The following is a 27506-nucleotide window of genomic DNA, read 5'->3' as shown; positions in this document are numbered from 1 at the left end:
TGGCCAATTGAGAAACCAGACAAGACTTTTCATCACTACTCACAAGTCAAGTAAATTCCTGTGAATGAAATGAGTCTAGGTTGCTTGGAAAAGGGCCAACCTTCATGCATAAAGTCTCCAAAGGCCAATATGGTTTTGAAGCCTAAAAAGAACTATCCAAAGTTCTTAGACAAAAATCCTGTGGATCTTATGTTTGAGACACCAAGGCCAGATGAAAAGAAGCTGTTGGCAAGGTCAATTACATTCTTCAAAGATCCAACTGATTCAATACTGAAAAGAAGAATTGCCAAGATCTACAGGAATGGTAAGGAAATCTGTATGGAGGCTGGACACCCTCAGTTTGTAGAATCTAAGAACGAGGAAAAATAAAGGATCAAGCAAGAAAAGAAGCAGGTTGCTCTAGATGCAAAAAGGCTCAAACAAAAGAAGAAGCAAGCTGCTATCTTGGCCAAACTTCAAGCTGTGAAAACTACAACTGAGATTTCTACACAACCACCTATGATTATCGAAGCTCAAGGTCAGCAAATGCAAACTGAACCTTAACGGAAAAGGAAATTCAGATACAAGCTTCATTCTAAAAGAATATTGGACTTCAGTAACGAGGAAATAGAAGACTACATTCCCAAACAGTCTACAAATTCAACTCAAACATCCAATCCTTCAGTGGTACATGAAAAATCTAAGGTGGAACCATTAAAGAACTTTCATGGTGAGCCTAAATTCCCAAGGATGAGCCAATAGACTGGGAAAGTTTTCCAATTCATGAACTAAATTTACCTATCTTCAACAAGCCAAAGAAAACAAAGATAAGAGCAACCAAGAAGGTCAAGCCTGTGACTCTCAGAACCAAAACCTTAGCCAAAACTCAACTAGCTGTCAACAAGGGAGATCTACTATACATCTGTGACATCAAGGAATTTTTAGAAATAAATCTCTACTTGGATGAATTGGAAGAGGTAAGAGGAATTGATGCTCACAGACATCTTCCTGAAAGACTAATGTTTAAGTAAAAATGAGGGAGAGAATTCACATGGCCTCTTCACAGGATTCTCCAGGAAAGCTGCTCTGTACTGATAAAGGTCTTCTCATCCTTCAAGAAAAATTTTGGTTTCAATGGAACTGCTAGGAAATTGGTCCTAAAGAAGATAGAAGATCTAAGGAGTAATAAAGCCAAGAATGCACTTCCAAGGACTCTAACAATTCCCTTCACGTGAAGTAGAGTGCATTTCAGGCCTTATTGGCTGATGAAATTCATGGATGATAAGGGTGTTAGAAGATTTTTCAGACCGGATGACCAATTAAGTATCTCTAGCAATGAGACTCTATTGGAAATGCAAGAAAAGCTGGATCTATCTGAAGCTGATGAACTTGAATTCCACAGACAACTCCAAAATCAAATAGAAGAAAATAACAGGAATCTTGGGAAGAAATCCAGAAAATCAAGGAAATATAAATCATCTTCTCAGTCTAGAGGAGCACCTTGATAATAATTGTGAGAACTCTTTGAAAACTTTGCTCTGTTCAATTTTTAATAAAAATTGTAGCACTTATCAGTTTTATCTACTATATCTCAATCTGTACATTTAGGGTGTTTTCTTATCATCAAGTTTCTCTTAATTTATGGCTATAATTCCAGTAGGCATAAATTGGGGAAGATTATTAGGAATATGTTGTGGACTTGATGATAAGTTGAACAAAACACCTTAGTAGATTTGACTTAGTGATTGTGTAGCTTTCAACGGATGATCAATTTCACTATCCGTTGAAAGAGTAGCTTATGTAAATAAGTTTAGTAGCACATTTCTACATACTTGTATAAGCTTAGTGAACTAGAATCCTAAGAAATGTTTAGGTTATGTTAACTACTAGATTGATATGCAAGATAGGTTGGTTAATTGTAAATAGATGATGCCTTGTAATCTTGTATAAGTGAAGTGGAGTTAACTGTCAAGAAAATAGTCTCAACGGATGTTTCACAAAGCTTCAACGGATGTTCAGTAAAGCTTCAATGGATGCTCTGATAAAGCTTCAACGAATGATCATACATTGCCTCAACGGATGATTCAATGAAGTTCCAACAGATGTTCAAATTCAAAGAGTAGTTGATAGTGACTTGACAGTCAGATGTGTTGATTGTATGCAAAAGGAATGTGGCAGCCTAATTACTGGTTTTAGAGAACAAAGAAGCACTGCCATTTTCATGCAACTAAGAAGACATTCAAACATTTTGGAATAGAGTAATGAAATAGCATGAAGTTAGACTAGATATAGTTTTGTTTTATTATCTTGTCTTACTGTCATGTAAACTTGGTTATATATAAATCAAGTGTAGCAAGTAGAACAAAACTAAGCAAGCTTATTTTTCAGATAAACAGATAAGGCTGTATTTGTAAGAATTTCTTTGTAGTTTTGTTTGTTCAACTTATAAAGCAGCTGTGAGCCATTCAAAGCTTCACAGAGTTCTCAATCTGATATATATATATATATATATATATATGGTGGATACTTTCAAATCTACCAGAAAGTTTTAAAGCTTGTGTTTTATTACTTATTGTTTTAATTTCTATTATTCTTTCATTCCGCATTATTGCAAATTAAACACTGTTATATATATTAAGTTATAACAATTTTAAAATCTTAAAAAAAGTCAGAATTACATTCAACTCCCCCTTCTGTAATTCTTGTTGTATTGTTTAGGGAATAACAATTCCGGAGGTCTTTATATTTGAGAATGCTTACGCTAACGAGTAGCGTGGTATTACATATTATAGACCGTTAGTCGGTCAGTATAATTATTAAAAACCCGGAAGTATTCCAAAGATGTGAGATTTCTAATTTCTTATTTATGATATTATTATGATAAATATTCCAAGGGGCTCGATGTCCTCTTGTGGTTGATTAAATACCTCAAACTTTTATTAAATGATTTCCAAATATCGTATTCTCTCAACTTATATGTTATTTAACCAATGAATATTATTTCAAATACTCATTGAAACGAGAAGGTATTTATATATGATTATTTATTCAAATATGATTATTTATTATTTATTAGAGTTTTAATTTATTTTATTTAAACATAAATTAGTTGAAAAATATAATTTCACATATTCATTTAATAGAGATTATTCGAGTTTTAATTATTTAATAATTATTATTTAATTATTAAATATTTACTAAATGATTTTATATGATTAAAAAATTATAAAAATATTTTTTAAAATATTTTTTGAATTTTAGATAATCAATCTAGTGTCTTCCAATCTTCGAATATTATTATTTCAATCTATTTCGAATAATTCGACGATAATGTCAAAAAAACTACACCTTAAATATTTATCTGTTGACCACGGTCAACCCACATTATCTACAATACTTCCCCAAAATGTGACGCCCTCCAAATCCGGGGTCTAGATTTTGGGGTCACTATACGATAAACCAAACTAGAATAGGCAAAACGGAATAAAATAATGAATATGACCCCTTGCATGCAACTGGATCGATCATAGGTTATAGTATGAAATAGACACTAATACAATCCAAATGTTATTACAAGCCATAAGTCTATTTAGTTTTACAACTCACTCAAATTTTATTACAAACCTCTAGACTAGTCAAGCGTCCCAAAAAGTCTACCTAAAAAACACACCAAACTATTTACAAGCACACAACTCCTTGACAAATATGGAACTCAGGTCTGCTCTGGCCTAGCTGAAAGAATCAGAATAATACACAAGTTTAAGCGAAAGAACTGCTCAGCAACCAATATATAACTTATGATTTAAGACAACAACAACAATATATCTGAAAAACAAAACCAAACAACAATACATGAGCAGTATCAAAAACTGATATAAGTTTTGATAATAAACAACACTTTTATAAATCTTTTTTTTTTGGATTAGAATCCTCAAACGACGGTGTGTTGCCACCGGTGATCAGCCGCGAAGCAATACCGGTATGTCATAGCATATCCAACTAAACAAAAGGGGCACCCAAGGCACATATCGGCCTAGCGATGTATTATAATCAAGTATAGTACATGGCTCACACTGGACCGCCGCCGCAGCCTTTTACGCTACCATCCAATCTAAAAACATCTTTAATCAAAGGAGCCGGATCAAATGACATCCTTAACCATATAACTCCTTATTTCTTATGGTCCAGACTCATTTCAACAACTGATGGTGCAATAACTAGAACAATTAGTTATTTGTTATTCTCAACTCAACGTTCCACTGCATAGAGTAATTTGTAGAGAAATATAAAACATTTGACTATTCTAAACTTAAAATAGGGAAGATATACTTGCATAATAGAGTTCAAAATGAATATCACTTGAATGTTAAATGAAGATAAGGTACTAGCAATTATACTACAAGAAAGATCACGAATACTTGCGCAATAGGATTCATAAGAATATCACTTGAACGATAAGTGAAAGTAGGGATACTTGCCTGGTATGCTTGATAACCTTTCACTAAAACCCTGGATTATAACGGCTGGCTACTAACTCCATTTAATACTGGACTGCGCTCCTTGCAACTCGATTCTATAAACAAAAGGACTATCTTAATTTACGGAACCAAACTCAATCGACGTAACTATATGTCTTGATGTCTACCCGATTGTTTATAACTAATCATAGCATTTTAAAACTACAAACAGATAGCATGCATATCACATACCACGTAATCATGTTATTCATATAACACGTAATCATATATTTCATGTAATACATAAATCAGATAGTCAAAAGATAGGTCCCAATACGTTCAGAATTAAAATCAGGTCAATAACAGCGTTTAGCGATTAAATACCGACTTAGAATGAATCACAACTCAATTGACCTTTCAATACAAAAGAAATTAGGTCTTAAAAGTATTTTTATTGAAAGCATAATATTTTTCTGAGTCTATAAGCGTTCATTTCGTATTAAACGGACGAACGGTTCATTTATTACGAATAAAATAAGAATGCAATGGAAATAAATCAATTAATAATAATATTAATTGATTTTTAAATACCAAAACATAATTTTTAAAAGCTTAAAAGTGATTTTTAGGAATTATTTGAATTAATTATAAAGAAATATATTTTATTTAACTATTTATAAATAAAATTAATTGATTAAATGAATTAACCAATTAAATAAATCTATAAATAATCAATTAAAACAAATTATAAATATTTAAAACAAATATGGATTTTTAAAAATAATAAAGAAAATATTTTTTTTGGAATTTACAATAATTAAGTAAATAATTTTTTTAGAGATGGAAATAATTACTAAATGATTTTTGAAATTACAAGAAATGTATTTTGAAAATAGAGTTTGAATTTGGAATTAAAAATAAAAGAAATTGCTAGAAATAGTTCTTCTGAAACAGAGTTGGGGCAAACTGGATCAAATACGGGTCGAATAAATCAGGAAAACGGGTCATGGACGAACAGCTTCGGGGTCGGGTTGAAGCTGACGGTTTCTGGATGCACCCAGATTCCGGCGGCATCCCCGGAACTCCGACGAGCCTCGTCTTGACTCCGTTGGGTCGCAAAATTACAGCCAATCGATTCCATATGATCCCAGCAACTAGACTACGCAGACAACACCGACAAACAACCAATTTATTTCGAACTCCGGTAAAATCTCCATTAAACCCGGCGGGGCCTTGAATCTTCCGATAAAGAATCCGATTTTTTCGATTCTAAACCAAAATCAACAATTCATATGCCAAATTGAAGCTCAAGTGATCTACAATTCATTACAATCCACCATAGCTTTGAATCATCAACAAATAACCCATAAAATTGAATAAAAAAATCAAAAAAATAAGAACTCAACCTATAACTTTCGATAATCAAATGATTCAAGTAATATATGAAATCGATTCTAAAATTCATGGGGATCCTATCTGTAACATCTTTAACAATCAACAATCAGTAACAATCAAAATTCGAGATTCAAGAACAAGAACCAAAAATCGATTTTCAAAAATATTCAACTTCAATTTGTAAAAATGGTACCAATAGAACGGGCTCGTTGAGAGGATTGTTTTCGTATGTAGAGCATCAACAGAGGATCCCTGAATCTCCCAAAATCATTGGATTTGTGTTCTTGAAGAAATTTTACCCCCAATTTTGTTCTTGGTTTTTGTTTTTTTTAATAAAAATAAAAATAAAATAAGAAGAATAATAAGCTATTTATACTAATCATAAAATTATACTCCCAAAACTAATTAAGGGTGTTTTTATCCCCTAATTAAAATAATTAGGCCCAAAAATAATAATTACGGGGAATAATTTTAAAAGCAATAAAATATAAAATTTATATCAAAATTCCCCAAAAATTGAGAATAATTCAAAAATGCAAAAATACTGGTTATTTGAAATACTTATAATTCTATAAAACTATAAACATTAATTTTTGTGGGCTTTGACGTCCCGGTGGGGTCCCAGTCCGTTGATTTTTGAAAACAGAAATGATCCCTAAATTAACAAGAAAATCCCGAAAACATATACAATACATTCAAATGCACATAAAACGAGATAAAACAAATACCTCGATAAAAACGCAATTAAACACGCGTCCTGATTACAGATCAATTCATATAAATGCAGTTTAAACACATATTAATCAATTAAAATGTTTTTTGGTCCACAGGGGAACACAAATAACAGTTATAACACATAATATCAGGGAAATAATCATTTTAACTTATATAAACACATAATATTTATTCATTTAACATAAATTATTTACATAATTTTCCTGGATATTACACAAAAATTCCCAGAAGTACATATACATATATATAAGACAAGTTGTGCCTATCAACAAGCATTGCGCTTGGGAACTATGATATAATTCAAGTTCCAAGTATATGATAGGATTCTTTAAAAGGACTGGGAGGGGTGGCCTCTAGTACCATGGTACTAGGGAGACTAATAGTACCGTAGGAGACGGTACCATGGGTACTCAAGGACCTACGAAGTGTGTGTATATCCATAATGGGACACATAGCCCGTATGCGGCCAGGGTGAAAACCGGGAGAGAAAATGGTGTTGTCCTTCTACTAGTAGAAAAGGTTACAGATTTCTGTTATACGACTGATCATCATATGCGGCGGCTCCAATGAATGTCTTATACTTCCAATTGCAGTTGTTATACAATGCTGTAACTAAAGCCAAGACGCTTAGTTACCGAAAGTATTTGCAATATATTTTGATATAAATAAGTTTTGATTTGAATTAAAATGTGAAGGTGTACATCACCAAGAAAGCTATTAGCTCGAGTATATAAGAGTTTTGGCAGGATATTTTGATATACATAAAAATCTGAATTAATTTAAAGAGAAAAAGGTGTATACTACCGAGGTCTCAATATTCTTATTATATGATAGTGTACGGAAATATTATTTTACATTAATAATCACTTTCAACTGTTTTATACTATTGCTGAGTGTTATTGCTCACTCTTGCTTTCTTTAAAAATGTCACAACACAACAGATGACCAGTATGCCGGTGAGGAATTTAATCACCTACAATCGTGTGGAGAATACATAGGCTTTCAATATAGTCCTTGCCGCTTTATCTCAGGTGGGCCTGATCATTCAGATATTTATAAGATATTAGTATAAATTATTGTAACTTCATGTAGAGGTTAAGAATAATAATTTGAGTTCCTGTAAGGTACATTTGAGTTGTAATTACAGAAGTTACATGTTGTACATCGTTTCTCAGACTATAACTTGTGTAAGTGAGGTAATGGGGGTCTGTGATGAAAATTATTGGATTCTTAAAGTAATACAAGTTTCAGAAGATTGGATGATTGCGTGATGGCCCAAATTCCTGACCCCGGATTTGGGGTGTTATAGAAATTGTATCAGAGCAATAAGTTATAGTACTCAGAGACGAGACTGTTAGGAGTTTTGTCTAGATGCGAGATTGCGTAAGAGCTCATATAGAGGTCATTATTGGACTATCCGATATAGTGTCATTCATTAAGTTAGGTTGGAAAGATTATTGAGGCATTATACCAAGACCAATGGAATGACTAGAGATAATCAGAATGAAAGATGAGAATTTAGAATCTTACATGTGACCCCCAAATCCGGGGTCTAGATTTGAGAGTCACTAACTGCTAAACAGATAAAATAATATACACAATGGAAATAAAATACTAAATATGACCCCTGCATGCATAATGATCGAGCACATGTTATAATATGAAAAAGACTATAACAAACCATGAGTTATTACAACTACAAACCCGATTAGGATAACCTCTACATAAAGTTATACTAACCCTTACAAGTCTAGATAAGTTTTACATACCAATTCACCTTTATTATTGTATTGCACACTAATGTATAAACTACACTGCCCTCTAACTTCTACCTATTATGGCATCTGGAACCTGAAAATATGAGGATGCTAATAAACAAAAAACAAAAGATAAACAATAATATATGAACAATAATCAAAGTTAAAATAAGTTATAAATAGTAAGCAATAAGTTTTAGATTGGAATCTTTCAACAACGGATGTACTATCTGATAAGTGGAATTTATATCCACTTGGAACGCTTCATATCGGCTTAAGTTGGTGTTTTGGACTCAAGTATTTGGTATTTTTGATGTGTTTTGTGTTGAATCATTTCAGGGCACTAGTCGGAGGTGGAAATGAGCTTTCAAATGATTTTATGTTGATAAGAGATCAGAGAATAGAGTTGCGGAAGTTTGCGAGAAGATCAGAGCACCAAACAAGAAACTGTAGAGTTTTCTACAGAAAGCAGGCACGCCCGTGCCTGAAGGAGCACGCTCGTGCCAGTTAATCCGGTAAGATAGCGTGCTTGCGCTAGTAGAGCGCGCCCGTGCCATACACTAGCTGCAGAATCCTGATTTGAGTCTGATTGGGTATTTTAAGAGTCCAGGTCAACCGGGGGCTTATATATAATGAAAAAGAAGACTTTTTAATAACAAGGAAGCTAGGGAGAACATTAAGAATACCTAGAGCACATGAGACGGCTAAGGAGAAGAAGAATTAGATCATTCTTTTGTATTTTTCGATTTAGGCGATACTTTTGGATGCTTTTTTTGTTTTTGTTCTAAACCTTAGTACTTTATATATTCTTGTGTAGTATTCTGAACTTATTTAGTATCATGTTTTCTTTGGAACCCATGGTTACGATGTGTTCGATCATGAACTAATCGTTGTCATGGGGTTCTAGCGGATTTATTTATGAATTTTAATAGTTGATTGTTTTAAATCTTTAGTATGTGGTGATTTATGATTTCCTAATTTATTTATGCTTAGTCGTCTTTGATGTGTAGCTAACATCTAAGATTGTTTGTTAATCTATATTGAAGCGATAGTGAATATAGAGGTTTAGAACTTGCCATGCTAGCATAGGTTTATATATGAATTGATATGCATAATTCGTGGAGTAATTTTAACCATCTTACACACCCTATGTAATCATAATAGAGAACTTGTTCTTATACTGTTATGTTTTCAAATCTTATAGACATATAAAGTCTAAGCATAATTGGTGTCTACTCAACTTCTATCTTGATTGTGGATGCTTAGTAGTAGGGTATACGTATATCGAAAGATAACATATACTAATTTTGTGTTATCTGATTAGTTATCATCACAATTGCATACCATTGATAAGGACATAAACTTTGAATGAAGTATTTAATGAAGTTAAAATCTCATGTTTTATTCTCATATAGGTAATTCACTTTTAATCTCTTAGTTAATGCATGCTAGTATAATCTCTTAAGTAGTTAATCAACTCAAATTTGTTACTTGTCTTAGCTGTGAACGATAATCATACATTATTGCATAAGTGCATAATATGAACTTAACCTAAACCAGTCTCTATGGGAATGGACTTGACTTAAATCTTATACTACTTGTGATCGCGTATGCTTACGTATGTTTTCGCGTGTGTTTTAGTGCGAACAAGTTTTTGGCGCTGCTGCTGGGGACTTGGTGTTAATTTTTAGTTTATGTGCTTGACATCAGTGGTCGTTAAAGTTCACTAACTCGGATTACTTTACTTACTACAGTTACTTTGTTGTGTTTCAGGTACTCTAGAGAGCGTCTATGCGAACACGTTCTCAGTCTTGTAAGGAAACAATTGAAGAAGATAAGGAAGTTGAAGAATTGGAAGAAGAAGTTCTTGAAGAAGTTAAAGAAGTCGAAGAAGAAATGATCATTAAAATGGGAGAACCAGCAGCAACAACGAAAGCGTTGATAAATTATTCTCAACCAAAGATCAATGATATTCAATCTAGCATTGTCAGGCCAGCTATCGCAGCTAATACCTTTGAGATTAATCCTGGAACAATTCAGATGGTGCAGAATTCAGTCCAGTTTGGGGTTACTCCAACGGAAGATCCCAATATGCACATTAGGGATTTCATCGAGATCTGCGATACCTTCAAGTTCAATAATGTTTCTGAAGATACTATGAAACTGAGACTTTTCCCATTCTCTCTAAGGGATAAAGCTAAGAGCTGGTTACACTCTCTATCAGCTGGTTCTATTATGAATTGGGAGGATCTTGCTCAGAAATTCCTTACTAAATTCTTCCCTATGAAAAAGATAGCTACAATCAGGAATGCTCTTACTCAATTCGAGCAGCAATCAGGTGAATCTTTATGTGAAGCTTGGGAGCGCTCTAAGAAGATGCTTAGGAAGTGTCCTCATCATAGAATGCCTGATTGGATTGTCATCAATTGCTTTTATAATGGGTTGGGAGCACAGTCAAGACCTATGCTCGTTGCAGCATCAGGTGGAGTTTTATGGGCTAAGAGCTATGAGGAAGCTTATGAGCTAATTGAGATGATGGCCGCTAATGAATATCAGAATCCAACTCAGATACTACCACAAGGCAAGGTAGCAGGAATTCTTGAGGTGGATACAACTACGGTTATAGCTGCTCAGCTAAAGGCATTGATATGAAGGTCGATTCTCTGACCAACTATGGTGTTCAACGGATAATGAGTGTTTGTGAGCTTTGTGCAGGATCGCATGCGACAGAGTAATGTTCTATATCTAGTAAATCAACTCAGTTTGTGAGCAACTTTTAGAGGTCGCGACAACCTGTTCCTGCTACTTATAATCCTAATAACCACAACCATCCTAACTTCAGCTGGAGCAATAATCAGGGTGGTATGCAATAGCCACAACGACCATACCAGCAGTTTGGAAATAAGTAATTCAATCCTCCTAGTTTTCAACAAAAGTTTGTACCAAGGCAGCAATTGCATCCACAGGGGATACAACAGCAATCTCACGGAGGTGCCGGTCCATCCTCGAATGAAAAATATGAATTAGAGGAGTTGAGGCTTATGTGCAAAAGCGAAGCGGTTTTGATCAAGACTAAGGAGAATCAAATAGGGAAAATTGTTAATGCCTTATTGAACCGACCGCAAGGAACTCTTCTGAGTGATACGGAAGTTAATCCAGGCAAGAGGGAAGTCAAAGAATAGCTTAAGGAAATCACCTTGAGGTCTGGAAAGGTCGCTAACCCTAAAAATCATCAAAACAAAGAAGCTGAATATTTTTTCCAGAAGGGTAGCGCGCCCGCCGAGACTGGTTTAGAACGAAAACACGCGCTAATATTCATGCAAGTATACGCGATCGCAAGTAATATAGAATTATTTCTAGTTCGTTCCCAAAGAGACTGGTTTATGATTATTTCAATCAATGCACTTATGCTATAATGGTATGGTTATTATTCAATGTTAAGACGATTAACAAATGGAGATTGTTTATAACTATGATTAACTAAGAGATTATACTAAAGAATATTAACTAAGAGATTAAAAGGGATTGATTACTATATGACACAAATATGGGATTCTACTACTTCATTTAATAGCCTTTTTATTCTCAATTTAGCATGCAATGGTGATGACACTAATCAGATAACATGAAACTAGTAAAAGCTAACTTGTATTGTACGATTACCCTACTATCAGACATCCACAAAAGAGATAGAAGCTGAATAGATAACAATTATATTGAGAACCTATATGTCTATAAAATTTGACAACATAAAGGTTTAATGCACAAGTTATCTATCATGATTACATAGGGCAAGTAAGATGGTTAAAATTACCTACGAATCATGCATAACAAATACATGAACCTTTGCTAGCAGACAAGTTTTAAACCTCTATATTCACTTTCACTTCAATAGAGATTAACACGCTATCTTATAAGTTCACGATGCTCAAAAGACGAATAAGCACAACCAATACTAGGATATCATACAATCACCACACACTAAGGTATCGAAACAATTTAATTAAAGAAATCCATAAGTAGATCCGCTATAACCCCACGATAATGATAGTCCATAATCGGACTCATCATCAATGTGGGTTCTGATGAAGCATGGTATAACAAACGTAGTCTTTATACTGAATAAATAATAAACCAAGTACGTTAAACAAGAGTATAGGTTCAAGAAATAAGAAAACTAGAATCCAAGATTACAACTTAAAATAAAGTGTAAAGCATAATGTAATATAACATGTAATCGAGGAATTATAACTCAACATGAAAATAGACACAGATAAAAAATATTAAAATATGAAGCATAGGAACCCTAGGGATAAAGACATGATTCATATAAAGAATCAGAAGATGCAAATAACCCTCTAAATCCACACTCAGGTCATGGGAAGAAGTTCATTAACATATTCAAGCCTCCATGAGGAATAAGACATCAAAGGACTTCCAGAAGTATTTACATGGTTTAGTTTGAAGTATTGAAGATCAGGGGTTCTGTGTCTGAAGCTAGAAATAACTTTCAAAGATGTATCAGCTCTACAGTGAAAGGGATTGAATTATATCAACTTATGTTAGTTGTTTGTGAACCAGACTAGTGCACTAAACATCAACAATATAGAAGAGATTCAATTCAGAAACAGATTGAAAATTAGAGTTAATACAGCTATTGGAGACAAGGAAATTTCTCTAAGGCAAATACTAGTCGCAGGTTAATCTATAAGTCGCAGGTTGCACTATTAGTCGCAGGTTGGATAATATGTCGCAGCTTGATACAACTAGTCACAAGTTAATCCATCAGTCGCAGGTTGAATGCAAGTCGCAGGTTAAATCTAAAGTCGCAGGTTAAGATAAGGTCGTAAGATGACATCTTAGTTGCAACTTGGATTTACTAGTCGCAGGTTAAAGTTTTACTTGTCGCCAGTTAGCACTTTGATTAATTTCAGGAATGATTTGCAGCATAAACAAAAATGATATGTGGTGTAAAATACGCCACATGTCCAAAGTTTGTGAAGTCTATAAAGGAAACAATTAAAGTAAGAAATCATTTGGTTATCTTATTCAGCTTTCAACAGAGTGTTTACGGGAGCTCCATTAAAGCACCTCATTTATTAAGCTTGTAAACATAGTGTTATGCTGCCGAATTTATTGTAGCTAATCAATTCATTGATTAGATTGTAGCAACCTCAAGGATTATATTAATAAAATAATATATTCCTCGAATTGTTTTGTGTCTATTTTGATTCCGCTCTTATAACGAAGAACTTGTAAACGAATCGAAAAAGATTGTAGGTATCGTATTCAACTCCCCCTTCTACGATACTTTGGGACTAACAATTGGTATCAGAGCTTGTTGATTGACATACAAATCAAGATCCGGAGAAAGAAACAATTAGAAAGAAACAAGTTCTTGAAAATTTCTTGAATTTTTTAATTTTCAAAAATTCTTATTTCTTGAAATTTTTGAACTTTAAATAATATAATTCCGCCAAGATGATGAACAACCAAAGAATTGGATGTATAAAGGTTCCCCCATTCGATAGAGATAACTAAAACCTATGGAATAAAAAGATGATGCTGTTTATGAAAGCTTCAAATCCACTTTACATTGGGATATTACTGAATGGCCCTTATGTTCCGATGGAAGTAGTTGTTGAATCCACAACCATAGCTGGTGTGAGAATTCCTTCCTCATCCAATCCCAGGGATCCGTCTAAATATACGTAAACTGACAAGGAGTTGATAAATCAGGACACAAGCCTTTACTCATAATTATGGAATTGACCGATAATGATATGAGTCATCAACTTCTAGGATGAAATAGTGCAAAGGATATGTGGGATACCATTGAGCTTTTAATGGAAGGTACAGAAGAAGTCAAAGAAAACAGGATGGATATTCTGACGACTTAGTATGCGGCATTCAAACTTCAACCCGGAGAAGCACTGTCTTCACTCTTTGAGAGATATACAAGACTATTAAGTGAATTAAAGCTGCAAAGGAAAGTTTACCCTATACGAGAGTCTAACAGAAAATTTATACTAACGCTCCCAGTTCACCTGGAACAAAAGAACACATCAATCAGGGAAAGAGCAAATTTTATTACTATGTCCCTGGATGTGATCTATGAAAAGCTAAAAACACGTGCGTTGGAGCAAGAGCAGAGAGCTATTATCTATGGACCTGATCTGTTGACAGTAAGAGTACGACACTTGCAAAAACTACTGCACTTGTAGTTTGTGAACCTGAAACCCAAGAAAACAAGGTTGCACCCTCCTCAACAAATAAGGAAATTGTCGTAGCTGAAATTTCTCATGGTGAGCCAAAGGATGAAAGTGAGTTTTATACTCAGGAAGAACTTGAACAGTTGGAGGATAAATCTATGGCATACATGGTTGCAAAATTTAGTCATGTTAGATTCAGAAGGAAGCCTAACTATAAACCAATAGGTTCATTAGGAGATTTCAGAAAAGAAGCTACTTGTTAGGAATATATGTGCATTAATTTGATGATATGTTTAACAAAACACTTAAGTAGAAATCTAGTGTCTGTAGCCTCAACGGATAAGACCACTTTGGCTATCCGTTGATGGTGTAGCTTTACTTAGAAATAAGTCTGGTGTTGTAGCACATTTCAGTCTCTGAATTTGAGATATAATTCTTAAATGTTGAGGGAAATTATAAGTCATGTTGACTACTAAAGGATATGCAGATAGGAAGGCCAATTGTAAATATTTCATGCCTTGTAATTTTGTATAAATGAAATGGTGTCAACGGATAACTTAAAAACCTTCAACGGATGAGAAACAAAGCTTCAACGGATGTCTCTAAAGCTTCAACGGATAACATCCTTCAACGGATGAGTGCATCAACGGATAGAGCTTCAACTGCTAACACATCAACGGATAAAGCCATCAACGGATGAAGGCCTCAACGGATGTTCTGTTAAATAGCAGTTGACAAGTGGTAGTTGTACCTACAAACAGAGGCACATGGGTTGACAGAGACAACTGAGATGTGGTAGCCTATTTCAGGAACATCAGAAAAAGCAGCCGTTCTACTCTAGTATAAAGAGGCAATAGTCAACAATGCACTGGAGTAAAATGGAGAAGAAACAAGTGGAGAACTTATTTTATTATTGTACTTTTTATCTTTGTCTTCACTTGTAAACTTGGTGTTATATAAACCAAGTAGCAGCTAGTAATTAGAATAGAATTTTTCCAGAGCTGTTTAGAAAAATCTTGAGAAAAATTATCTAGTTTGTACTAGGATGCAGCTGTGATCAACTTCTTGAATCACAGATTTTCTGAAATACCATCTCTGGTGGAACAACAAATCCACCAGAAAAGTTTTTAAGGTCTGTTGTGTTCTGTACTTTTGTGCTTGAATATATATCTGTCTGTATTAGCTTAAAGCAATTCACACACTTGTTTATTTTAAACACACAGCCTTTGAAACTGCTCAAAACTTGAAAAAGTTTTGAGATTTACATTCAACCCCCCTTCTGTAAATCTCATTGTTAGTTCACTAGGAATAACAATTGGTATCAGAGCAGGCTCTTGACATACAAAGAGTTTAAAGTTCTTGGAAACTAACAAAGATGAGTAAGAAGGATATTGGAGTAAAAATCCCAGTTCTTGACAAAGACAGTTATCACCATTGGAAGGTGAAAATGCACCTTCATCTACTCTCCCAAGATGAAGGTTATGTAAACTGCATTGAGAATGGTCCTCACATTCCCCACAAAGTAGCCACAGTTGCTACAGCCACAATTGTTGTTGGTCAATCCATTCCAAAACCTAGAGCAGAATGGACAATGGAAGACACAGAAGAAGTCCACAAGGATAAGAAGGCTATGAACATTTTGTTTAATGGTCTTGACAAGGATATGTTTGATAATGTGATAAATTGCACAACTGCCAAAGAGGTTTGGGACACAGTTCAGCTACTGTGTGAAGGTACAGAACAAGTAAAAGAAAACAAAATGCAGCTTCTCATTCAACAGTATGAGTATTTTCATTTTGAAGAAAATGAATCTTTAAATGATACATTCAATAGATTCTAAAAGCTGTTGAATGGACTGAAGCTGTATGGTAGAGTGTACCAGGTGAAGGATTCAAATCTTAAATTTTTAAGATCCTTGCCAAAGGAATGGAAACCCATGACTGTCTCCTTGAGAAACTCTCAAGATTATAAGGACTTCACTCTTGAAAGATTATATGGAATCTTGAAGACTTATGAACTAGAGCTGAAACAGGATGAGGTATTGGAGAAGGGAAGAAAGAAAGGAGGTTCAGTTGCCTTGGTAGCTGAAAATGAGAAAGAATGCAGACAAGAAACTGTGAGATCAACATTAAACTCCAAAGATGGCACAAGCAAATCAGAATCAAGCAAGGGGAAGGAGCAAGTTGCTGAGAATGAAGACAACTCCAGCCAAGATGACTCTGATGGTATTGATGAGCATCTTGCATTTCTGTCGAGAAGATTTGCAAAGATGAAATTTAAGAAAAACACTAGAGCCACTAAACCTCATAAGAACATGGTGGACAAATCCAAGTTCAAGTGTTTCAATTGTGGTATAAGTGGACACTTTGCAAGTGAGTGCAGAAAGCCAACTACTGAAAAGAAGAAATTTGACCAAGTAGATTACAAAAAGAAATATTTTGATCTGCTCAAGCAAAAGGAGAAGGCTTTCATTAATCAAGAAAAAGACTGGGCAGCTGATGGAGAAGAAGAGGATGAAGATGTGGAATATGTCAACTTGGCTCTCATGGCTGATTCTGAGGAAAATGACGTTAGTTCATCAAGCAACCAGGGAAATAGAAGAAATCTATGGTACTTGGACAGTGGCTGTTCAAGACACATGACAGGAGATTTCTCCCTGCTCACAGAGTTTAAGGAGAGAGCTGGCCCTAGCATAACCTTTGGAGATGACAGCAAAGGGTTTACTATGGGATATGGCTTGATTTAAACAAGGAATGTCATCATTGATGAAGTTGCATTAGTTGATGGTCTCAAGCATAACTTACTGAGCATCAGTCAACTATGTGATAGAGGGAATACAATTTCCTTCAATTCTGAAGCCTGTGTTGTCACCAGTAAGAAAGACAACAAAGTGGTTCTAACTGGAGTTAGAAAAAGAAATGTGTACTTAGATGACTTCAAGTCTACTGATGCAGAATCTATTACTTGTCTCTTCAGCAAAGCAAGTCCAGTTGAAAGTTGGCTATGGCACAAGAAGCTATCCCATTTGAATTTCAAGACAATGAATGATCTAGTCAAAAAGGACTTAGTTAGAGGAATTCCTCTTGTTGAATTCTCAAGGGATGGTTTGTGTGATGCTTGTCAGAAAGGCAAACAAAGGAAAGCATCATTCAAAAAGAAGCTTGAAACAACAATTGATGAACCATTACAGCTACTACATATGGATTTGTTTGGACCAGTCAATGTATTGTCAATTGCAAGAAAAAGATATTGCTTAGTGATTGTAGATGATTTCTCAAAGTTTTCATGGGTCTATTTTCTTGGATCAAAGGATGAAGCAAGTGAAATCATTATCAATCACATCAGGCAAGTCAATAATCATCCTGACTTGAAGGTTAGGAATATCAGGAGTGATAATGGAACTGAGTTCAAGAATTTGACAATGAGGCTGTTCTGTGAAGAAAATGGAATCATGCATGAGTTCTCAGCTCCAAGAACACCTCAGCAAAATGGGGTAGTTGAAAGAAAGAACAGATCGTTAATTGAGGCTGCTAGAACAATGCTTGAAGAATCAAAGTTACCAATATATTTCTGGGCTGAAGCTGTTAATTGTGCCTGCTACACTCAGAATATTTCTTTGATCAATCAAGCTAAAAGCATGACTCCTTATCAGTTGTTCAAGAGAAGAAAACCAACTCTAAACTTTCTTCATGTCTTTGGATGTAAATGCTTTATACTGAGAAATCAATCTGACCATAAAGGGAAGTTTGATGCAAAGGCTGATGAAGGGATATTTGTTGGTTACTCAGCTGGAAAATCTTATAGGGTCTACAATCTAAGAACCAACATTGTTATGGAATCTGTGCATGTTGTGTTTGATGATAAAAATATTGATGGACTAAAAGATGAGGGACAACATGAGAGACTCAAATTTGACAACATTGAGATATATTGTGATGATAGTGAAGAGGAGACTGATGGAGATGACACTTCAAAAGGGATTCAAAACATGCCCTTGGATAATGCACAAAATTCTGCATCCGTTGATAGAGGCAATGCAGTATCCGTTGAAAGACATAGTGCATCATCCGTTGAAGTACAAAATGAAGCATCCGTTGATCATAGTTCATCAACGGATAATCGATTTACATCATCAGTTAATAAAACTCCAAGTTCCCTGCAAAGGACCAACAACTCATGGGGAGTTTCAACTAATCAACACTCTGTCTCACATCATGACAATACTGAGGCCACCTCATCTAGAGTATATCTTCCACCTCCAAGGAAATAGACCAAGAATCATCCCTTTGAACTGATCATTGGTGATGCATCATCTAAAGTGCAAACAAGAAAAGCTACTCAAGATGAATGTCTGTATAGTAGTTTTATATCTCAGGAGGAACCTAAGAAAGTGGAAGAAGCTTTATTGGATTCAGATTGGATATTAGCTATGCAGGAAGAGCTGAACCAATTTGAGAGAAACAAAGTTTGAAAGCTGGTACCCAAACCAAAGAACAAGAGTCCTATTGACACAAAATGGGTATTCAGAAACAAGATGGATGAAAATGGCATTGTCATAAGGAATAAAGCCAGATTGGTTGCTAAAGGCTATTCTCAACAAGAGGGAATAGATTTTGATGAGACATATGCTCCTGTTGCAAGACTTGAAGCCATCAGAATTTTTCTAGCCTATGCAGCCCATGCCAATTTCAAAGTCTATCAAATGGATGTCAAGAGTGCATTTCTAAATGGGAAATTGGAGGAAGAAGTTTATGTAAGTCAACCTTCAGGGTTTGAAGATCCAAATTTTCCAGACTATGTGTATTATCTGTTGAAAGCACTCTATGGATTGAAACAAGCACCTAGAGCCTGGTATGAAACCTTATCAAAATTCCTTTTGGAGAATCACTTTACTAGAGGTACTGTTGATAAAACCCTTTTCTTTAGGAATGTTAATGGCTCTAGTATACTTGTTCAAATTTATGTAGATGACATAATATTTGGATCTACAGATGATAAGCTTTGTAAAAAGTTTGCTAAGCTAATGCAAAGTAATTATGAAATGAGCCTGATGGGAGAACTAACCTATTTTCTTGGTTTACAAGTTAAACAAGTTAGTGATGGAATTTTCATTAGTCAAACTAAATATATTTATGATCTTTTAAAGAAGTTTGACTTAATAGAATGTTCATCTGCAAAAACTCCCATGGCCACTGCCACCAAACTTGAATTAAATAAGACTGAAAGGTCTGTGGACATTACAAGTTATAGAGGCATGGTTGGTTCACTTTTATATTTAACTGCCAGTAGACCAGATATAATGTTTTCTACATGTCTCTGTGCTAGATTTCAAGCTGACCCTAAAGAATCTCACTTAGTAGCTATTAAAAGAATTTTCAGATATCTCAAGGGGACTCCAAATCTAGGAATTTGGTACCCTAGAGAGTCTGGTTTTGATCTAATTGGCTACTCAGATGCAGACTATGCAGGTTGCAAAATAGACAGGAAAAGTACAACAGGCTCCTGCCAATTCCTGGGAAACAAGCTTGTATCGTGGTTTAGCAAAAAGCAAAATTCAGTCTCTACTTCTATAGCTGAGGCTGAATACATTGCTGCTGGAAGTTGCTGCTCTCAAGTGTTATGGATGAGGAATCAACTCCTTGATTATGGACTACATGTTGATAGAATTCCTATTTTTTGTGACAACACAAGTGCCATAGCCATAACAGAGAATCCTGTGCAGCACTCAAGGACCAAGCACATTGATATCAAGTACCACTTCATTAGGGAACATGTGATGAAAGGTACAGTAGAACTTTATTTTGTTCCAAGTGAACAACAAATTGCAGACATATTTACCAAGCCACTTGATGAATCAACATTCACAAGATTGGTAAGTGAGCTAGGTATGCTTAATTACTCTTAAAATTCATGTCCTTATTGCAATTTGATTTGAAGCCTGAAATGTATTAGCTGCAAGAACAAATTTGATTTTTAACATAGATTATTCCATCAACGGATATTCCCTATCCGTTGAAAGTCAAAATTGTTCTGTCAACGGATGTTCATTATCCGTTGAAAGTCATATACATTTCTGGAATTTTTATCCGTCAACGGATAAAACTGAAGTGCTCTTCAACGGATGACAGTTTAACTTATCCGTTGAAATATCACATCAGTCGATTCAAGTGTTTCACAGCCGTTGATTCTATTGTCTTAACCGTTGATACTCATACATACAGCTGTATGTATTTGTTTTAAAGGTAGTTTTCAGAATACTTACAGTTTATTCTTAAACGGCTGAAATTCACTTACACATATTTGTTGTTTAATCTCTTATTTATGTTTTTTTTAGAAAGTATATAAGCCCTTCTGATTTTTCATTTTTACTTTACGCTTTCTTGAAATTTCAAAGCTTTTACCATTTTCTCTCTGCAAAACCTTCAAGTTATTCTCTGCAATTTCTACTCACAACAATGGCACCAGTAGTAAAGATTATGTCTCAATCTGGGTTCATCTATGAGAAGAACAATTTCATAGCTTTGGTAGAAAAGAATGAAGCCCACTCAGATTATCACAAAATGATGGACTTCATCAAAAACTGTAAACTTAGCTATGCAATGCTGGAAGCCCCAACGATTTACTGTGAAGTAGTTGAGGAGATTTGGACAACTGCTGAGTTCAACTCCATAGATATGACTATCTCCTTCACTCTCAAAGGTAAAAATCACTGTGTTAACTGTGATGACTTACTAGCATGTTTTAAATTACCTGAGAACAATGCCATGAACCACATACTGATAATGATGTATCCAGCATGTTAGATTCCATAGGTTATTCTCTTAACTCTGCTAGTTTAGGGAGTATTAGAAGAAAAGGCCTTAGGAAAGAATGGAGTTTTCTTGGGGATGCCTTTATCAAGGTTTTCTCTGGGAAAATTAGCAATTTTGATGCCATAACTTCATCTCTGGTTAATATGCTCTATATGCTTGTTTCTGATAGGTATTTTAATTTTAGCAACTATATTATGCTAGAATTGGGTACTAGATTAGGTAACAAAGCTAATAGACCTAATAACATCTATTATGCTAGATTCTTTATGTTATTGGCTAACCATGTTGCTGAAGGTTTGGTCATTACGAATGAGAATAATAAACTCAAGTGTTGGGCACAAGAGAAAAGAGTTCTTGCAGATTTATTGAGAATGGATCTCAACAGCAGTGTGCCATTGGTATATTTACCAATCATGAATGCACCACAGGTAGGTGAGGTAATTGCTTCTACAACTCCTACTTCTTCCAACCCCTCTATTTCTTTATCTTCTAGTGTGGCCATGGAATCTGTGACAATGCCCCAACAGATTCCTACCAAGGTCACCAAAACTAAACTTTCAAAATCAAAGACAAAGAAAACCACCTCTGTTGTTTCTCAAAAGACAACAGTTGTAACACCTACCATTAACCCTGAGGGGAGTGAACAGGGTGTGAGTGGTGAGGGGAGGGGTGAACATCAAAGAAACCCCCAGGATAAGGAAGGAGAGAAAAGTACTTCCCAAGCTAGCCAAGCCACAGTTTCTCAAAAAGCTGTGGTGATTGAAAAGGTTACTAGCATATCCCTAGCTGCATCCTCCCAAAAGGATGTAACTATTGAAAATAGTTCCCAACCAGGAACACACAAATGAGGGAGGGACACTAAAGCCAAACACTCACCAACAAAAGCCTTTATTAGAAGAAAGAGAGCTAGAACCCAATCTTCTACATAGGGTGCACACACTGCACAGATACATCCATCTGTATCTATGCCTTCTCAAACTCAGTTTGATGTGGCTCCAACAAATGTGGAGTCAAAGCCCCATTCTCTCACAATTAACACACATCAATCACCACACACTTCTTCACCATCTCTAGATGTGGATATGTTATTCCCATCAATTCCTGATTCTCCCTCTTTACAACTCAGGGAGGAGCCCCACTCAAATACAGGTGATCATCATCTTTTAGATGATTTGTTGGATCACCCACAAATTCTTTCAGATGTAATTGAAGGATCTGTGTCACCAAAACTCATATCAATCTACACAGATTCAACAGTTATATCACTTTCAATTTCTACTTCTTTTCCTTCTTCAACGGATATCACTCATCCGTTGACAAGTGGTTGTTCTTCAACGGATAAGCTTAACAGCAGTTATCCGTTGATACCATCAGGTTCACCTTCAACGGCTATTCCTCATCCGTTGATAGTCTCTACACACACAACTGAAACAATTCCAAGTGTAGAAGACTTGATTACTGTACAATCACTTCTAGGACTGAGGGAAGGGAGTGACAATTTGAGTGAGAGGCTGGGTTGCTCCCAGGTAAAAGGAGAGATTGAGAGCTCAAATATGCATGCTATTTCTTCCAGCATGGCAAAAGTAAGTGAGAGGAGTACTACCTTAGTAGGTGAAGGTGAGGGAGTGAGTTGTGTAAGCCAGGGGGAGCCCCTGATGCAAGAACATAGAGAAAATGAGAGAAAGGCAGGTACAGCAGATATAAGGATGGATCCAGCCATTGCTAGTGAGTCAATGATTGTGAATGATGCTGAAAAGGAAAGACAATTTCAGCAACATTACAAAGCTGTAATTGATAACATTTCCTTGGATGCTGACACTTTTACTCATCCTGTTTCAGCCTATCAAGTATTGGCTGCACAGGGCAATGTGGAGGCAGAAAAGACACTACATCTAGTACATACAACAGCATCTCTTCAAAGGGACAAAACTGCTATTAACAAGATGCCTTCAACAGCTGGTGAGTCATTTGAAGAATTTGGAGTAAATTCTGATGATGATGACTTTGTTTCTTCTGATGGAAGCATGAACTTAGGGGGAGATGAAGGCCCTAGTTCTATTCCAAATCTACCTAAATGGGCCTTCACAAAGGAGTCTACAACAGGGCAATTCAATGTCTCCTTAGTCAAACAAATCAGTACTATCAAACAGGCCATTCAGAAAACTTCTCATGCTGGTACAAAGGCTATCCTTACAGCTCACTTGGACTCACTGCATCTCATGAAGTTGCAGCAAGTAAGACAGAATCTGAGTGTGGATGAACTCAGAAAGGATATTGTTGACTTGAAATCCTACAATTCTGAAAAATTGGATTCAGTCATGCCCTTTGGTACAATGCAGGACATTTTGTTGAGATTGAAAAAGGAATCACATACTGAAAAGAGGCTGGCCAAATTGGAAGACAGAGTTCAAGTTATTGAAGATTCTGTGGCCACCATTCTTCACAACCAACAATCTCAAACAAATCTACTTATGCAGCTGGCAAAAGCACAGGGCTTGAACCCTCTCCTTGATGATAACAAAAAGGGGGAGAGTAAAAGGGAAGGGGAAGGAGAGCCATCTACAAAAATCCAAATATCTAAAGTGCTAGTTCCTGCCATCACTACTTCTCCAATCATTCAAATCAAAGGAAAGCCTGATGGAATTGATTTAATCCAGCTAGCAGCAGCTGAAATTCAAGTGAAAGAGCAAAGGAGGAGAATTGATGAAAGGATGCAACATCTGTTTGGCTCAACACAAGATAAATCAATATCTGTGAAACATAGCACAAAGGTTGAACCAATCAATATGGAGCACAAGCCAGAAAGGAGAAATAAGGTTGGAGAGACTTCTTTCAAGAATCTAAAACCTATGGTTCTCAAGCCCAACACCAGATCCAGCAAGGACTCCACAAAGAACCCTCTAGACTTTGCTCAGATGAAAGAAGTAGACTTTCCTCTTCCAAAGCCTGATGAAGACAAAGTTTTGGGTACAAGCATCATAAAACACAAGGAGACCATGGATGGGGCAGTAAGGAGAAACATGGCTATTATCTTTAGAGAGGGAAAGAGCATATGTGTGATGCAAGGACATCCCAAATTCTCAATAGCCAAGAGGGAAGAAACCAAAAGGTTAAAGAAAGAAGCTGAAAAACTCAAGGCTGACAAAAGAGCACAAGCAAAGCTTGAACAAAAGCTAAAGTCAAGTCTAGTTGAAAATGAGAAAGGAATTGAAGTCAGGGGTGAAGACAAGATTGCAAACTTAGATGAGGTTTTTGGGAGTATATTTGGTGAAAGCATGGAGGAAAAAGAGGAATGGCAGAAGGGAAACAGAAGAAAGGCCAAGGCACATAGAAGGAGTGAAGGCAACACTGAAGAAACTAAATCTCTACCTTCCATACCTGAACCCTTTGTTGCTGATCCCACTATAAACATCCATGGTGAACCAATCATCCCAAAAGAGGAACCTATTGATTGGGACACCATCAATTTGCCTACCTTTTTAACCACTCTTCCACTACCAAAGAAACAGATAAGAAAATCCAAATCTACACCTCCCCTAAACTCTAAGAAATTCACTCAAAAACATAAACCTAACCCTAAGCCACCCATTTCTAAAGATGATTATGTTCACATCTGTGACATAAAAGAAATTTCAGACATTGAACTCTATCTGGATGAGCTGGAGGATGTAAGGGGAATTGCTGCTTACAGACAGCTACTAGAGAGATTGGTGTTCAGATACAAAGGAGCTGGGGAAAGAACATGGCCTCTCTACAGGATTCTGAATGAATGCTACTCTACCTTGATCAGAGTCTTTTCAGCCATACAAAAGGATTCTGGCTTTACCAGGACTGCCAAGACTGAAATTCTCAACAAGATTGCCAACATAAGGAAAACTTGGAGGGAGCCCAATGCTTTGCCCAGAACCTTACTCATTCAAGAAAGGGGAACTACAATTCACAAATCACCTCATTGGTTGATGGAATTCAGAGATGATAAAGGAGTCAGAAGATTTTTCAGACTTGAAGACCAACTCAAGATTGCCAGCAATGAAACTCTCAAAGAAATACAATCTAAGTTGGATATCAGTGATGAAGATGAAGCAGAATTCTTCAGACAACTTCAACTCCAAATTGTGGAAAATGACAAAGGGCTAGGAAAGAAAACCAGGGATCAAAGAAGAAAAAGATGATTTGCTCAGGCTAGAGGAGCACCCTTGGAAACACTGTAAATCTTCAATTACCTTCTAGTACATACACTTTTACAGCACTTTTAAATTTCTACTTAGTTTCAGTTCATATATTTGTTAAGTGTTTTGTTATCATCAAGTTAACCTTGAATTTATGTCTACAATTCTTATAGACATAAATAGGGGGAGATTGTTAGGAATATATGTGCATTAATTTGATGATATGTTTAACAAAACACTTAAGTAGAAATCTAGTGTTTGTAGCCTCAACGGATAAGACCACTTTGGCTATCCGTTGATGGTGTAGCTTTACTTAGAAATAAGTCTAGTGTTGTAGCACATTTCAGTCTCTGAATTTGAGATATAATTCTTAAATGTTGAGGGAAATTATAAGTCATGTTGACTACTAAAGGATATGCAGATAGGAAGGCCAATTGTAAATATTTCATGCCTTGTAATTTTGTATAAATGAAATGGTGTCAACGGATAACTTAAAAACCTTCAACAAATGAGAAACAAAGCTTCAACGGATGTCTCTAAAGCTTCAACGGATAACATCTTTCAACGGATGAGTGCATCAACGGATAGAGCTTAGGCAAGGAGTAAGCCAATGATGCTTCCACCACCAAACATGGACAAGTGGCAAGGAAATGAGGCCATCATTGTGACACCAAGCTTAATTATCATACACTCACTTAATCAAGCCATCAACCACACAAATATCAACCACACTTCAATTCTCACCACACAATCAACCAAGACAAGTCAAAATACTCTCTTCCCCCTTTTTAGTAAGCTCTCCCCCCATCTTTCTTCAAGAAACCCGAGAGGAGAAAGAAATGAAAATGGAGGAAGATAAAATGCTTGTATCTTGAGTTTCCCTTGGCCGTTTTGTATTCTACCTATCAAATTGAAGCTCTCGAGAAGATCTACACAATTAGGGTAACCACTATCATCACCTTCTTAATTTCCATACCCATTTTTAACGTTTTACAGTTTAGGGGAATAGTGTTTCAAGAATTAACTTTGTGTTCTTGATTTTGTTTTGAGGTTTCAATCATTATAAGGCTAGTTAAGGATCATCTAAGGTTTTTTAAGCATTACCCACTCTCCAAGGAAGGTATAACCTCTTCCCCTCTTTGTGTTTAAGCCATACCATGAGTTTTAAACTTGTTCTTTAAGAGTTCTTGGATGTTTGTATGATTTTAGAGTAGTTATGAACTTTAAATGGAAGTTATGAGTTATTATGTAAATGGATGATTGTGAGGAACTTGTTTTGGTGTATGATGAAGTTGAGGGGCTGTTTGGAATGTTATAATGTAGTATGTTGATTGTTGGGTTGGTTTGGTATGGTTGTGGTCTTGTAATAAAATTTGGTAATCGCGTAAACATAGCCGTCGTAATGCCTGTTTTCATTCAACTGCTTGTTTTAGTGTTAGGGACAGAAAGCTAACTGACCAATCTGTAAAATTGCCATGTTTAGTTAGATCGTGTCGTAATCTTCATTTTGGTATGTGGTTCGCTTGAATCCGATGTACGGTTTAGGAGAAACGACTATTTTAAGTAACGGCGTTTCACGAACGAACCATTACCCCTCGCCTTACTTTGAAACCTTGGTTAAGGTCCTTAAATGACTAATTGGAGTATGAAACAATTATGTAAGATTAATGGGTCAGTTGGTAGAGTAATCGCGAAAGCGTCGCCTTAAAATTCGTAATGGTTAATTTATTAAAAATGGTGGAGCCGAGGGTACTCGAGCGACTTATGTGAATCATTAAGCGCAAAAGCGAACGTTAGGGTCCAATTGGTTAAAGTCTAGTTTCCTAAGCGACCGTGGTTTAATTCCGGCTTATGTTGTTGTTCATAGGTTACCGGACCCACTCTAAGCTTAAGTCTACCCCGGAACGCTCAGGCAAGTTTTCAACCCGTTATACTGTTGTTGTGATGTAAATATATTGATGCATTATCTTGAGATAAGTGCATGACTGTT

General features: G+C 35.7%; 1 non-coding gene across 1 annotated transcript; it reads right to left on the bottom strand.

Moving 5' to 3' along the window:
- Positions 1-10621: 10621 nt before the first annotated feature.
- Positions 10622-10728, bottom strand: LOC141723080 (small nucleolar RNA R71). The gene has a single exon (XR_012576073.1). It is a non-coding gene; the product is annotated as a small nucleolar RNA R71 (small nucleolar RNA).
- Between the last annotated feature and the right edge of the window lie 16778 nt (positions 10729-27506).

Source organism: Apium graveolens, chromosome 4 (assembly GCF_009905375.1).
Source record: "Apium graveolens cultivar Ventura chromosome 4, ASM990537v1, whole genome shotgun sequence".
NCBI lineage: Eukaryota > Viridiplantae > Streptophyta > Magnoliopsida > Apiales > Apiaceae > Apium > Apium graveolens.
Note: the sequence above shows the minus strand (reverse complement) of the source record. Positions and strands in the feature narration are given on the sequence as shown.